Below are 17,071 nucleotides of genomic sequence, written 5' to 3'. Positions count from 1 at the left end.
GTTCCTGTAGCATTTGGAGAAGACAGGGAGCTCCTGACAATGGTGTTTGATTTCGGGACTAAATAAAACACAGAAGTGGGGATCCAGAAATATAGATTGTAATCAGGCATCTTTTTGTAATAAAGGTTGTAGTATCCGTGCAGCTCCCCTTAGCACCTCCTGATTTGGATAGTAGGTGATGACTAGAGGCAACCGGTTTATCTCTGTCCATTGGGTTGGAACATATCTGGTTATATTTGATGGCTTGGCTGTAGACAATATAGTTTTTATGTGTGCTTGGATGGAAAGAAAGCACCTACAGTGGGTACGGAAGGTATTCAATCCCCTTTAAATTTTTCACTATTTGTTTCATTGCAGCTATTTGGTAAATTCAAAAAAGTTCATTTTCTTTCTCATTAATGTACACTCTGCACCCCATCTTTACTGAAAAAACAAATGTAGAAACGTTTGCAAATGTATTAAAAAAGAAAAACTGAAATACCACATGACCCTTGGCTCAGACACTCATATTTAAGTCACATGCTGTCCATTTCCTTGTGAACCTCCTTGAGATGGTTCTACTCTTTCATTGGAGGCCAGCTGTATTTAATTAAACTGATAGGACTTGATTTAGAAAGGCACACATCTGTCTATATAAGACCTCACAGCTCACAGTGCATGTCAGACCAAATGAGAATCATGAGGTCAAAGGAACTGGCCAAGGAGCTCAGAGACAGAACTGTGGAAAGGCACAGATCTGGCCAAGGTTACAAAAGAATTTCTGCAGTACTAAAGGTTCCTAAGAGCACAGTGGCCTCCATAAAGAGACCTTCCTCCACTGGATTTTGTCATCACATTTGCTGCTATCTGTTAACTTGCAGGATTTTTCCTGGTGAGCCTCATTAGCTCTGGTTACCACCCGGAGTAGCTTACTGTGTTTTATCATAACACACTCCTGATGCACATAGTGGAGGAAAGTCTCTTTGTGTGTGTGGGGCACTTACAAGGTCCTCCACACTGTTGTTCATTTGTTAACCTTGTGGGTTTTTTTAATTGTTTTTAACTTGTTTGTGGCTTGTCTAACTTTACTTGTCTTAATAAAATTAATATTGTTATTTGTTATATTGTTTGTGGTGATCCTTTACCTTTACAGACTACTTTCTTCTCTTTGGTCTTGCGGATTTTTTTAGCGTGTGGTTGGTAATCCCATATATTAACCATAGTAGTGCCCTCAGGTTTTTTGTCTCTATTGAATATAGAAAAATGTTTCAACGCATTTTTTGAGTGTTATATAACACAGAAATGTACCACACAGCACCTAATACTCTATAGATGAAAATATAGTCAATTTTCTCATTCAAAATATAAAAATGTGGCCCATTGCTGCAGCCATGGGTGGACATACCGCCGGTTCAAGCGGTGCAGCTGCATCGGGGGCCCAGAGGCTCCAGGGGGGCCCTGCAGGGCAGCTAATAATGAGGGCAATCTGGCCAGTTTATCCAGCCCCGAGGGGCCCCTGGCCAGATTGCTCTCATGTGCGGAGGCTAGGGAGCAATCCCTGCACTCTGCTGCCTGCAACAGAAAATGGGAGCAGAGCTGCAGGGAATTGATCCATTTCACTCTCACTTCCTGCCTTTCTTGCTGCAGTGCGAGTGCTGACTGAAAGATCCTCCCACAATCCTCTTCACATTGTGGGGGGCGGGGCCACAAGATCCCTGGAAATTCAGAGGCCCGTTTGCGTGGCTGCTCCCGACACCATGGCAACCACAAGCACAACTGGGGCTCCCAGGGGCCAGCCGCGCAGTCCGGTGCAGGTGAGGAGCGGCGTCCGTCCCCGAGGTGGGGGGTGTATGGATATGAAGCAACGAGGATGAGACGTCTGCTGTATAACTGGGGGACAGAGCACAAGCTGGCACCATATACCCGTGGGAGCAGAAGTCAAAGCATGCCCGCCAGGTTGGATCTGGAGCTGCTATGACTCGCACAGCAACGGCTGAATGACATCATCATTCACGGTGCTGTGTGTGTGTGTGTGTGTGTGTGTGTGTGTGCTGAGAGGTGAATGGTGGTGTGTGTGTGCAGAGAGGTGACTGGTGCTGTGTGTGTGTGTGCAGAGAGGTGAATGGTGCTGTGTGTGTCTGTGTGTAGGTGGAGGAGAGGGCAATGATGGGGGTGATGGGGCAGAAGGCAGTGATTGGGTTGAGGACAATGATTGGGTTGACAGAGAGGGCAATGATAGGGTTGGTGGGGGAGGAGGAAATGATGGAGGTTGTAAATGGGAAATAATGGGGGGGTGGGGAGGAGGAAATGATGGAGGTTGTGAATGGGCAATAATGGGGGTGGTGGGGGAGGAGGAAATGATGGAGGTGGTGGAATGGGTAATGATGGTGTGGTGGGGGAGAAGGCAATGATGGTGGCAGTGGAAAGGACAATGGGAGGAGGCAATGATGGAGGTGGTGGAATGGGCAATAATGGGGTGGTGAGGAGAAAGCAATAATTGGGGTGGGGGAGAGGGTAATAATGGGATGCGAGGGGGAGGAGGACAATGAGGGGTGTGGGGAATTGGGATTGGAGGAAGGGGGATTTATAATGGATTTAGGAACAGGGGAAGGTGGAGGAAGACGTTATTGTTGACTATCATGCCTAACCCAGTCCCTTAGTATAAAGTGTACTCACTTATGTATAGCACAGCCCCTTAGTGTGTGGGTTTGTATATATATATATATATATATATATATATATATATATATATATATATATAATAGACCTGTGCAGTATGTGAGGAAAATTTTCAATATTGTAAAAAAAATATCCTCGAAACTTCTATTAAAATAAAGATAAAGTGGCCGTCCCCTTTAACATTGTGGGAGGGCCTGTGTCCCAAAGATTGAAACAAGTGATGCATGCAATGTATTATCTTAGACTTCTCTGGCATCAAGTAAAAGCAATCTGAGCAAGCTAAATATCATACTGCTTGCAATGCAATGTATGAGGCCATGCTTTCAAAGTGATTTCTGTTGGAGCATACAACAGCTGCAGATCTATGCTGTTGGGAACTGTGTTTATCAGACAGAAGATGGTGCTGTGTTGTTAGAGTTAGTTAATTCTCTACTATGTAACCTCTATGGTTTTGTTTGTCCATTTCTTCTGTATCCTTCAGACTTTTGATGAATGCAGATAATGAATGCCAAATGTCCCAAGTCTTATGGGTGCAACTGATGCTGTGGATTCTCTAACCTGCAGATCCATGTGAACAATGCTGAAGGCAGCAGCGCAGCAGGCAGAGCTTGACAAATGGCATATGGAACACAGGATCAGGACAGCAGGCAGACAACCAGAGCAGGATACACGAAACGACAGAAAGCTGAAAGCAGAATTCTGCAACAGGTTATGGGACCAGACTATAGACACAACCCAGCAAAGCGCATAGCTGGATACAATGAACAGACTAATAAAAGGAGTATTCCATATGTTCTCATCTCCTGAATGCAGGTAATACAATACAGTATTCACATACAAAGGAGAGAACATTTTTCAGCAGCTCAGAATGTAAAGGGAATATTTTGTCAGGATTTCACACCCCAAACAATTAATGTTTATGTACCTCTTTCAAAGCAGCAGGAGGAGGAGGTGCTGGAAGGAGAATAGAGCTGGAGTGACAAAAGCTTAGGATCTACAGCCTCATTTGTATACCAGTTCAAACTCTAATTTATCAATAATGGGTGACAGACTTGCCATGTAAACATATTGCTGGAATTGCTTTGAAAGGGCTACATGCACACACAAATAGTTTGGTGAGGGGTGAAATCTTGCTGACAGATTCCCTTTAAACTTAGTATTTAAACTGAAAAATGACAATTGCCAGCTTTTGAAGTTTAAAGAGAAAATGCTACTGTTAAGAGATGATTAGTGGGATGTTATATAATAATCAGGAATGGAGAAACAAAAACAGTTTGTTAGTAACGCTTGATAAATTGATCTACGTAAAAATACTTCAAGCATGTAGAATGCATTTCAAAAACTGCATCAAAACAGTCTAAACAAATTATTTCTGCTAAGGACACTTTATATAATGAGATTTAACAAATAAAAAGATTTACAGGAGAACATAACAGCAATGCCAGAAGTGATCACTAGGGATGAGCGAACCCAAATTGGAAAGTTCGGAGTTCGAATCGGACTTGTAGTGTGCTGTACCGGATCCCAAACATGGACTTCTTACCGTATATCCAAGCTTTCTGTTTGGGTCCAGAAGCTTAATAAAGCTTGTTGAAAGGTTGCAGCTCATCTAATCAACAAGCTTAAAGGCTGTGGGCACTTCCAGGTCCATCACAGCCATGTCATGCAATGTCATGGCTGTGATTGGCTGCACAAATTCAATAGATCAATAATAATAATAATAACATGTCGGCCCTTTCCTTTTTACAACCAGTCAAGCGAAAACAACAGTTTGGAGGCTGGTATATTTAGACTGGGTAAAGGCATATTAATATCAGCCCACAGTTGTCTAATTTGCCTTAGCTGGTGATTAAAAATAGAGTGAGCAATAAAAAAAAGTGACGTGGGTTACCCCCTACTTTTAATAACCAGCTAAGGCAAAGCAAAAGCTGCAGGCTGATATTAATAGGTTGGTAAGGAGCCATGTATGTTGACCCTCTTCCAGCCTAATTACACCAGCCCTCAGCTACCCCAGAAATGGCGAATCCATTAGATGCGCCAATTTTGGCGTTTATCCTCGGCTCTTGCAAGGCTCTCTGCTGACATCAAGCACAGGGGTTAGTAATGGAGAGGTGTCTATAACACACTCCCATGTACTATCCTCATAGTCAGCAGTAAGAAAGACACACAGAGAAAAGTCCTTTAATTGAACAAAACACTCCAAAATAAATCCCCTCTTTTATCCATTTAAAAAGATAAAATTAAAAATTAAAAATCAAAGTAAACCTCACTTATCCACTGTTAATCTATAATTATGAGGTCTCACGATGATCCCTGACTCTGCTACATCCAGATGATGTAGTGAGCGGTGACATCAGTAATGTGGCCGCTCACCGCGCCAGCTGAAACACACTGGGATTAGCATGAGACTATGGCTGCAGTGATGAACAGTGACAAAATTAAAGTTACCGGTGGTCACAGACAGCAGTTCTCACTGTAAGCTCTGTGTGAGCCAGTCTATGAACTGCGGTAACCAACCTGTAAAGTCGCCTGAGTTCATGGCAGATGGTTCTCACGCTGCTCAGCGTCTCTCTGCAATACATCCAAGTTGAGCTGTTACATTACAAACTTCTATAAACTCTCCTGTTTTCAAAGCACTGTCATCTATGTAGTATTGCCCCTCCCCATACTAACTGTTCGGTGATGAGACAAAGAAGCCATTAATCAGACTAAAGTTTGCTATGCTCATCCAAGTTGCTATGAGAACAACAGACATAAGTGCGATTACTGACACCTTTGAGCTTTCAAATGTTGACAAGCAGTTTGTTGGGAGAGACATTACAGCAGAGGAAACAGTGCTAGTGAAGAGGAGTGCTGAGAGAAGGATTTGTAATGTGACTCAGCTCAACTCTGCTGCACTGCCTCTCCCAACATATGGACTGTCAGGAGACAAAGATCAAAATTATCAGAAATCTCACTTAGTTCTGTTGTGCTTCCAGCAACTTCTGAAGTGAGATCAGGGCTAGCTGTCACTTCATCTCACACAGATGTAGCTGAGTCTGAGCTTTTGTGGTGTTCATTCCCTTGTGGCATGTTCATTCCCTTGAGTGTTGCTGCCTGTTTATGATTGGTCAACCTCATACACACCCCCAGAGAAATCTAATGATAATAAATAATAAAAATTAACTCAATAGCTTCCAGATAGTTTGATTGTTAATATCTCAATAGAATGGTGAAGTTTGTTTCTTCTGTGTCCTCCTTGTAATGATGATGCAGATGATGGTTGCTGTACATGCAAAGTAAAACGGTTCATTTTCCAACACTGTCTGACTGCTGATTATTCTGCTGAAAATTGAAATCTGCAACAGTTTATGTGCCTAAGTTCAAGACACAACCCTCTATCTCAAGGATTCCCAACCATTATTTGTGGCACTTTGCGGTCTGCCAACTTACTAGCAAACAGCTATGAGGAGCAGGTCTCCAGATGGTGACTTTGGTGAGTTTGACCATATAGAAGACCAGCTTTGGATGCAGATATACTGGCATTGTTTTTTGGAGAGATTAAGTAAGTTATAAGATGGACATAGGATGATACTAACAGATGTGTTTGAAGCTGGATGCGATAGTGTTGTAGGAGTGCTTAACTCGAGAGTACCAAATGAGGGTAAGTTAGCAACCACTTGATGCATGTATACTGTCTGTGTCTTTTTTGTGGGGATGTTTTGGTTGTCATTATGCTGCTAATAGTTGCTGTGGATGTAACTACTGTGGGGAAGGCAGGAGCTAGATGACATTATTAATGCAGGGGGGCTCTGTATGTGGCTTGTGGCCTTCTCTCAGAGCAGAATGTGACTCTTGATATAAGAAAGCTTGGGGATCACTGCTCTACTCTAATTACCCCTAAATTCAAATATGCCCTGTACTAAAATAAGAAACTTGCCTTACAAGTTTAGACATCATGATGTCATGAGTCCTAGCGAGAGCAAGAGGCATGAAAAATGCCAGGCCAAGGTTGTAGGGCACAAGAGTCAAAACTGCCCTGCTACAATTGCCAAGGACCAGGCTAGATGCCATAGCAGGGCAGCACAAAGCAGAGAATCTTTGGTGAGACAAGGGTGTTAGGCAGGTGGTTTAACCCCTTTCCGTCCATGTGACCCGGGCCCTACTTCCCATGGACGGAATAGTATGTCATAGGCGATTGGCCGCGCTCACGGAGGGAGCGTGGCCGATCGCCACCTGGTGTCAGATGATTATTACAGCTGACATCCGGCACTATGTGCCAGGAGTGGTCACGGCACATTAACCCCGAAAGACTGCGATCAAACATGATCGCAGCGTTCTGGCGGCATAGGAAAGCATCGCGCAGGGAGGGGCTTCCCTGTGTGCTTCCCTGAGACCCTCGGAACAACGCGACGTGATTGCATTGTTCAGAGGGTCTCTTACGTCCTCTTCCCTGCAGGCTCCAGATCCAAAATGGCCACGGGGCTCCTTCCGGATCCTGCAGGGAGGTGGCTTGCAAGCACCTGCTCAGGGCAAGCGTCGGCAAGCCTGGAGCACTGCCTGTCAGATCGCTGATGCAGTGATGTTCCACCCTGGGACAAAATAAAAAAAAATATTTACATGTGTAAAAAAATATATATATATTGTTCCGATAAATACATTTCTTTGTCTAAATAAAAAAAAAACAATAAAAGTACACATATATAATATCGCCGCGTCCGTAACGACCCGACCTATAAAACTGTCCCACTAGTTAACCCCCTTCAGTGATCACCGTAAAAAAAACGTGGCAAAAAACAATGCTTTATTATCATACCGCTGAACAAAAGTGGAATAACACGCGATCAAAAAAGCGGATATAAATAAACATGGTACTGCTGAAAACGTCATCTTGTCCCGCAAAAAACAAGCTACCAAACAGCATCATCAGCAAAAAAATAAAAAAGTTATAGTCCTCAGAATAAAGCGATAGAAAAATAATAATTTTTTATATAAAATAGATTTTATCTTATAAAAGCGCCAAAACATAAAAAAAGATATAAATGAGGTATCGCTGTAAACGTACTGACCAGAAGAATTAAACTGCTTTACCAATTTTATCAAACCTGGAACGATATAAACGCCCCCCCAAAAGAAATTCAAGAAATGCTGTTGTTTGTTCATCTGAAAATATGTCTTATGTTCTAGGTTCTTCAAAGTAGCCACCTTTTGCTTTAATGACTGCTTTGCACACTCTTGGCATTCTCTTGATGAGCTTCAAGAGGTAGTCACTGGGAATGGTCTTCCAACAATCTTAAAGGAGTTCCCAGAGATGCTTAGCACTTGTTGGCCCTTTTGCCTTCACTCTGCGGTCCAGCTCACCCCAAACCATCTCGATTGGGCTCAGGTCTGGTGACTGTGGAGGCCAGGTCATCTGGCATAGCACCCAATCACTCTCCTTCTTGGTCAAATAGTGCTTACACAGCCTGGAGGTGTGTTTGGGGTCATTGTCCTGTTGAAAAATAAATGATGGCCAAACTAGACTCAAACCGGATGGAATAGCATGCAGGATACTGTGGTAGCCATGCTGGTTCAGTATGCCTTCAATTTTGAATAAATCCCCAAAAGTGTCACCAGCAAATCACCCCCACACCATCACACCTCCTCCTCCATGCTTCACGGTGGGAACCAGGCATGTAGAGTCCATCCGTTCATCTTTTCTGCGTCACACAAAGACATGGTGGTTGGTAGAGTTGAGCGACCTTGACCTTTTTAGAGTCGAGCCGGGTTTCGCGAAACCCGACTATCTCAAAAGTCGGGTCGAGTGAAATCGCCCGATTATGACGTAAAGTCGGGATCGACCGAAACACGAAACCCAATGCAAGTCAATGGGGCAGCATAGTCGGCAGTGAGTGGGGGCCAGGAAAACACCTAGAGTGCCCATTTTAATGTCAAAACCATCCATTCTTCTTAATGAAGCTTGTCAAGCGTAATTTACCTTATAATAATTGGAAGGCATTTGAAATTGGGGGTCATTTGGCTAAAGTTGTGGTGGGTAGGGCTGGTTCAAGTAATTAGTGGGCCCAGGAAATCTGGACCACGTCACGGCAGTGGAGCAGGGAGAGGTAAGTATTTCAACTTTGCAAGTGCTGTGAACCTGAGCAAGCAGGGGGGGCCCACTCGTTGGCATTGGCACTGGCACAGGGCCCCTCAAAGTACAGCGGTGTGTTTGCACGGCGGGGGCGCCTCCCACCGGCAGCAACACTTTTGCGTACCATGAGAGGCCCTGTGCCAGTGACGTCGCCAACTAGTATTCCTCCCCCCACCTGATGAAGGAACCTGCACTTTCATCTGCACCTTCCTGTTTGTCCCCGTGTAAGGTGGTATGGTATGCGGGAAGGGGGACCTGACTTTCAGAAGGGTCACAATCTTGCAGTGTAGCGTGCACGGGAAATGTTGCGTTATGGGTCAATGTACCAGCAGACTCATCTATCACTGGCTGGGCAATGGGCAGGATGAGGAGGAAACACAGATATAGGCCCAAAGAATAAAGTGGGCTAAATGCAGTTCAAAATTGGTAACACAGGACTAATCAGGGGGCATTGCAGTGGAGGACAACTGGAATGAGAGGCTGACACAGAGAGTAGGCCCAAATCAGTAAGTAGTCGAAATGCAGTTCAAAATTGGCAACAGTAGTAAACAGGCGGCACAGCTTTGTTCAGTGGAGGAGAACAGCAAGGAGTGGCAGACACCGATAGTAGGCCCCAACCCAACTAGTAGGCCAAATGCAGTCTAACATTAACAACTACTTAACGAGCGCCTGAAAACGGAATTTCAGGACAGGAAACCAGGAGAACAGCAAGGAGCGGCAGACACCGATAGTAGGCCCCAAACCAACTAGTACGCCAAATGCAGTTGTTCCGTTTAACCACAATTTAATGAGAGCCTGAAGATAGAAGTTCAGGAAAGGCAACCTGGAGAACACCTTGGAGTGGAACACACCATCTCTCTACACCCCATACCCAATTTGTAGGCCTAATGCAGCGTAGTTTCCAACAACTACTAAACGAGAGCATGATGATCGAAGCATTGGCGAGGAAACCTGGGGAACACCTTGGAGTGGAACACACCATCTCTCTACAGTGGAACACACCATCTCTCTACACCCCATACCCAATTTGTAGGCCTAATGCAGCGTAGTTTCCAACTACTACTAAACGAGAGCCGGAAGATCGAAGCAATGGAGAGGAAACCTGGGGAACACCTTGGAGTGTAACACACCATCTCTCTACACCCCATACCCAATTTGTAGGCCTAATGCAGCGTAGTTTCCAACAACTACTAAACGAGAGCCGGAAGATCGAAGCTCAGGAAAGGCAACCTGGAGAACACCTTGGAGTGGAACACACCATCTCTCTACACCCCATACCCAATTTGTAGGCCCAATGCAGCGTAGTTTCCAACAACTACTAAACGAGAGCCGGAAGATCGAAGCAATGGAGAGGAAACCTGGGGAACACCTTGGAGTATAACACACCATCTCTCTACACCCCATACCCAATTTGTAGGCCTAATGCAGCGTAGTTTCCAACAACTACTAAACGAGAGCCGGAAGATCGAAGCAATGGAGAGGAAACCTGGGGAACACCTTGGAGTGTAACACACCATCTCTCTACACCCCATACCCAATTTGTAGGCCTAATGCAGCGTAGTTTCCAACAACTACTAAACGAGAGCCGGAAGATCGAAGCAATGGAGATGAAACCTGGGGAACACCTTGGAGTGGAACACACCATCTCTCTACAGTGGAACACACCATCTCTCTACACCCCATACCCAATTTGTAGGCCTAATGCAGCGTAGTTTCCAACAACTACTAAACGAGAGCCGGAAGATCGAAGCTCAGGAAAGGCAACCTGGGGAACACCTTGGAGTGGAACACACCATCTCTCTACACCCCATACCCAATTTGTAGGCCCAATGCAGCGTAGTTTCCAACAACTACTAAACGAGAGCCGGAAGATCGAAGCTCAGGAAAGGCAACCTGGGGAACACCTTGGAGTGTAACAAACCCTCTCTCTACACCACGGAAAGGCTGATTCTTAGGAAGGAAGGCTGTCGGAAAGAAGCAGGGAGCGTCCGAGGGTGATTATATTCTTATTAGGTATATACTCACCCTCGGACGCGCCCTGCTTCTTTATTTGTAATGAATGTTTATTTGCAATGTGGTTTTGACTTACTCTATTTTTTTGGTAAATAATGATTTTATTATTTTCATTGTTTTGCATCTTCTTGGCAATAATATAAAGAAGACGCGACAGGACAACACTCGGTGGATACCATATCTGTGTTTAAAATTGAAAAAACCTTTCAGTTAACTACTTGCAGGAGAAAGTTATTGTAGCTGGTGGCCATTTTTAGTACTGTACCAGATTTTTGTTGTATGTGTTTGTTTTTAATGTTAAAATGTCTGCATTTGATATCTCTCCAGTATTTTCTTTTTTATAAGCAAAATACTTATTTTTATATTTTCTGATGTTGGTTCCAGGGGTACACGGGCAGCAGTGGTGTGGTCAGTGGAGGCCTAGTGGAAGGAGTGACCGCAGACAGGCATCGAAGGCCTAAAATAATAACACATGGCTGTAGGCAATTTTAAATTGGTTACAGGGGTACACGGGCAGCAGTGGTGTGGTCAGTGGAGGCCTAGTGGAAGGAGTGACCGCAGACAGGCATCGAAGGCCTAAAATAATAACACATGGCTGTAGGCAATTTTAAATTGGTTCCAGGGGTACACGGGCAGCAGTGGTGTGGTCAGTGGAGGCCTAGTGGAAGGAGTGACCACAGACAGGCATCGAAGGCCTAAAATAATAACACATGGCTGTAGGCAATTTTAAATTGGTTAGAGGGGTACACGGGCACCAGTGGTGTGGTCAGTGGAGGCCTAGTGGAAGGAGTGACCGCAGACAGGCATCGAAGGCCTAAAATAATAACACATGGCTGTAGGCAATTTTAAATTGGTTCCAGGGGTACACGGGCAGCAGTGGTGTGGTCAGTGGAGGCCTAGTGGAAGGAGTGACCGCAGACAGGCATCGAAGGCCTAAAATAATAACACATGGCTGTAGGCAATTTTAAATTGGTTCCAGGGGTACACGGGCAGCAGTGGTGTGGTCAGTGGAGGCCTAGTGGAAGGAGTCACCGCAGACAGGCATCGAAGGCCTAAAATAATAACACATGGCTGTAGGCAATTTTAAATTGGTTACAGGGGTACACGGGCAGCAGTGGTGTGGTCAGTGGAGGCCTAGTGGAAGGAGTGACCGCAGACAGGCATCGAAGGCCTAAAATAATAACACATGGCTGTAGGCAATTTTAAATTGGTTCCAGGGGTACACGGGCAGCAGTGGTGTGGTCAGTGGAGGCCTAGTGGAAGGAGTCACCGCAGACAGGCATCGAAGGCCTAAAATAATAACACATGGCTGTAGGCAATTTTAAATTGGTTACAGGGGTACACGGGCAGCAGTGGTGTGGTCAGTGGAGGCCTAGTGGAAGGAGTGACTGCAGACAGGCATCGAAGGCCTAAAATAATAACACATGGCTGTAGGCAATTTTAAATTGGTTCCAGGGGTACACGGGCAGCAGTGGTGTGGTCAGTGGAGGCCTAGTGGAAGGAGTCACCGCAGACAGGCATCGAAGGCCTAAAATAATAACACATGGCTGTAGGCAATTTTAAATTGGTTCCAGGGGTACACGGGCAGCAGTGGTGTGGTCAGTGGAGGCCTAGTGGAAGGAGTGACCGCAGACAGGCATCGAAGGCCTAAAATAATAACACATGGCTGTAGGCAATTTTAAATTGGTTCCAGGGGTACACGGGCAGCAGTGGTGTGGTCAGTGGAGGCCTAGTGGAAGGAGTGACCGCAGACAGGCATCGAAGGCCTAAAATAATAACACATGGCTGTAGGCAATTTTAAATTGGTTACAGGGGTACACGGGCAGCAGTGGTGTGGTCAGTGGAGGCCTAGTGGAAGGAGTGACCACAGACAGGCATCGAAGGCCTAACATAACAAAAATGTCAATACAATGGTATTGTCAGTGGCAGGCATTGAAGGATGTCAGCGCATAGACTAAACATTGGTGGAGCTGTGAGATAATTTTGCAAGTGGTAGAGCACTGTTTGAGCTGGGGTGGGGGGAAACTGTCTTGTGGCCGGCGGTACAGGCCCAGGGCCCCTCATATTACAACGGTGTGTCTGACGTTGGGTGCGCACCACCACCGCCAGAGACACTTTATTGTACTAGGAGGGACCCAGTGGCAGTGCCGTCGACCAAAAGCGGTTTCACCCACCTCTTCAGACAAACTGCACTCTCACGGGTGCTGTCGCCAAGTGTCGATACCACGGCCCCGTGTGGGGAGTTTGGCCATTTAGTGAGGTGTAAACATGTCGTATGCTGGACAATCAGGTGCAGAAAATTACGAGATTGGAAAAGGCATTCAGAATAGTCCACAGGCAAGACCTTTTCATAGGAAAGCTAGGTGTCAGCCGGGCAAGGTGGGGCAAAAGATTTCGAAATCCAGTTGTGGTTCATTTTAATGAAGGTTAGATCATCTACATTTTGGGTAGCCAGACGAGTCCTTTTTTCTGTTAGTATTGAACCTGCAGCACTGAATACTCTTTCTGATAGGACACTAGCTGCCGGGCAAGCAAGCTCCTGCAATGCATATTCTGCCAATTCTGGCCAGGTGTCTAATTTTGATGCCCAGTAATCAAATGGGAATGACGGTTGAGGGAGAACATCGATAAGGGATGAAAAATAGTTTGTAACCATACTGGACAAATGTTGTCTCCTGTCACTTTGAATTGATGCTGCAGTACCTGTCCTGTCTGCGGTCATAGCAAAATCACTCCACAACCTGGTCAGAAAACCCCTCTGGCCAACGCCACTTCTGATTTCTGCCCCTCTAACTCCTCTGGTCTGCTGGCCCCTGCAGCTCGTGTGAGAACGATCACGGGCGCTGTGTGCAGGGAATGCCAGAAGCAAACGGTCAACAAGAGTTGATTGTTTGGTTGCTAATATTAGTTCCAAGTTCTCATGTGGCATTATATTTTGCAATTTGCCTTTATAGCGAGGATCAAGGAGGCAGGCCAACCAGTAATCGTCATCATTCATCATTTTAGTTATGCGTGTGTCCCTTTTGAGGATACGTAAGGCATAATCCGCCATGTGGGCCAAAGTTCCAGTTCTCAAATCTGCGGTTGTGCTTGGTTGAGGGGCCGTTTCAGGCAAATCCACGTCACTTGTGTCCCTCAAAAAACCAGAACCCGGCCTTGCCGCGCCTCCAATTTCCAGTGGCCCCGGAAAAGCTTCCTCATTAAAAATATAATCATCCCCATCATCCTCCTCGTCCTCCTCCTCCTCTTCGCCCGCTACCTAGTCCTGTACACTGCCCTGGCCAGACAATGGCTGACTGTCATCAAGGCTTTCCTCTTCCTCAGCTGCAGACGCCTGATCCTTTATGTGCGTCAAACTTTGCATCAGCAGACGCATTAGGGGGATGCTCATGCTTATTATGGCGTTGTCTGCACTAACCAGCCGTGTGCATTCCTCAAAACACTGAAGGACTTGACACATGTCTTGAATCTTCGACCACTGCACACCTGACAACTCCATGTCTGCCATCCTACTGCCTGCCCGTGTATGTGTATCCTCCCACAAAAACATAACAGCCCGCCTCTGTTCACACAGTCTCTGAAGCATGTGCAGTGTTGAGTTCCACCTTGTTGCAACGTCTATGATTAGGCGATGCTGGGGAAGGTTCAAAGAACGCTGATAGGTCTGCATACGGCTGGAGTGTACGGGCGAACGGCGGATATGTGAGCAAAGTCCACGCACTTTGAGGAGCAGGTCGGATAACCCCGGATAACTTTTCAGGAAGCACTGCACCACCAGGTTTAAGGTGTGAGCCAGGCAAGGAATGTGTTTCAGTTGGGAAAGGGAGATGGCAGCCATGAAATTCCTTCCGTTATCACTCACTACCTTGCCTGCCTCAAGATCTACAGTGCCCAGCCACGACTGTGTTTCTTTCTGCAAGAACTCGGACAGAACTTCCGCGGTGTGTCTGTTGTCGCCCAAACACTTCATAGCCAACACAGCCTGCTGACGTTTGCCAGTAGCTGCCCCATAATGGGAGACCTGGTGTGCAACAGTGGCAGCTGCGGATGGAGTGGTTGTTCGACTGCGGTCTGTGGACGAGCTCTCGCTTCTGCAGGAGGACGAAGAGGAGGAGGAGGGGGTGCGAACGGCTACAGCCAATTGTTTCCTAGACCGTGGGCTAGGCAGAACTGTCCCAAACTTGCTGTCCCCTGTGGACCCTGCATCCACCACATTTACCCAGTGTGCCGTGATGGACACGTAACGTCCCTGGCCATGCCTACTGGTCCATGCATCTGTTGTCAGGTGCACCTTTGTGCTCACAGATTGCCTGAGTGCATGGACGATGCGCTCTTTAACATGCTGGTGGAGGGCTGGGATGGCTTTTCTGGAAAAAAAGTGTCGACTGGGTAGCTCGTAGCGTGGTACAGCGTAGTCCATCAGGGCTTTGAAAGCTTCGCTTTCAACTAACCGTTAGGGCATCATCTCTAACGAGATTAGTCTAGCTATGTGTGCGTTCAAACCCTGTGTACGCGGATGCGAGGCTAAGTACTTCCTTTTTCTAACCATAGTCTCATGTAGGGTGAGCTGGACTGGAGAGCTGGAGATCGTGGAACTAGCGGGGGTGCCGGTGGACATGGCAGACTGAGAGACGGTGGGAGATGGTATTGTTGCCACCGGTGCCCTAGATGCAGTGTTTCCTACTACGAAACTGGTGATTCCCTGACCCTGACGGCTTTGGCCTGGCAAAGAAACCTGCACAGATACTGCAGGTGGTGCGGAAAATGGTGGCCCTACACTGCCGGAAGGGATGTTGCGTTGCTGACTAGCTTCATTGGCCGAGGGTGCTACAACCTTAAGGGACGTTTGGTAGTTAGTCCAGGCTTGCAAATGCATGGTGGTTAAATGTCTATGCATGCAACTTGTATTGAGACTTTTCAGATTCTGTCCTCTGCTTAAGGTAGTTGAACATTTTTGACAGATGACTTTGCGCTGATCAATTGGATGTTGTTTAAAAAAATGCCAGACTGCACTCTTTCTAGCATCGGATACCTTTTCAGGCATTGCAGACTGAGCTTTAACCGGATGGCCATGCTGTCCTCCAACAGGTTTTAGCTTTGCCACGCGTTTTGGGCAAGATACGGGCCCGGCAGATGGAACCTGTTGCGATGTTGATGCCTGCTGCGGCCCCTCCTCCTCCGCTTCAGAACTGCTGCCGCCTGCACCCTGTTCCCCCAATGGCTGCCAATCGGGGTCAAGAACTGGGTCATCTATTACCTCTTCTTGTAGCTCGTGTGCAACTTCGTCTGTGTCACCGTGTCGGTCGGTGGTATAGCGTTCGTGATGGGGCAACATAGTCTCATCAGGGTCTGATTCTTGATCAGCACCCTGCGAGGGCAATGTTGTGGTCTGAGTCAAAGGACCAGCATAGTAGTCTGGCTGTGGCTGTGCATCAGTGCACTCCATGTCAGATTCAACTTGTAATGGGCATGGACTGTTAACTGCTTCACTTTCTAAGCCAGGGACGGTATGTGTAAAGAGCTCCATGGAGTAACCCGTTGTGTCGCCTGCTGCATTCTTCTCTGTTGTTGTTTTTGCTGAAGAGGACAAGGAAGCGACTTGTCCCTGACCGTGAACATCCACTAACGACGCGCTGCTTTGACATTTACCAGTTTCACGAGAGGAGGCAAAAGAGCTAGAGGCTGAGTCAGCAAGATAAGCCAAAACTTGCTCTTGCTGCTCCGGCTTTAAAAGCGGTTTTCCTACTCCCAGAAAAGGGAGCGTTCGAGGCCTTGTGTAGCCAGACGACGAACCTGGCTCCACAGCTCCAGACTTAGGTGCAATATTTTTTTTCCCACGACCAGCTGATGCTCCACCACTACCACTACCCTCATTACCAGCTGACAATGAACGCCCCCGGCCACGACCTCTTCCACCATACTTCCTCATTGTTTTAAAAACGTAAACAAACTAACGGTATTTGTTGCTGTCACACAAATTACATGGTGAGCTATAACTTCAGTATGATTTAGCTACCCCTTTACAGGTGAGTGAGACCACAACGAAAATCAGGCACAATGTTACACACTCTGTTGTTGGTGGCAACAAATGAGAGAGATGCCACACACGCAGGACTGTCACTGAAGCACAAATGTAAATATTAATCTCCCACTGATTTGATTTTTTTTTTTTTTTTCAGGGAGACTTTAGGAAAAAAAAAAATAGAATAAAATGATTTTTTCAGGAAGAATTTAGAAACCAAAGAAAATAAAATGATTTTTTCAGGGAGAATTTAGAAAACAAATAAAACA

The sequence above is a fragment of the Ranitomeya imitator genome, chromosome 5, assembly GCF_032444005.1.
Source record: "Ranitomeya imitator isolate aRanImi1 chromosome 5, aRanImi1.pri, whole genome shotgun sequence".
Lineage (NCBI taxonomy): Eukaryota > Metazoa > Chordata > Amphibia > Anura > Dendrobatidae > Ranitomeya > Ranitomeya imitator.
The sequence above is the reverse complement of the archived record's forward strand: the minus strand, read 5'-3'. Positions refer to the sequence as shown.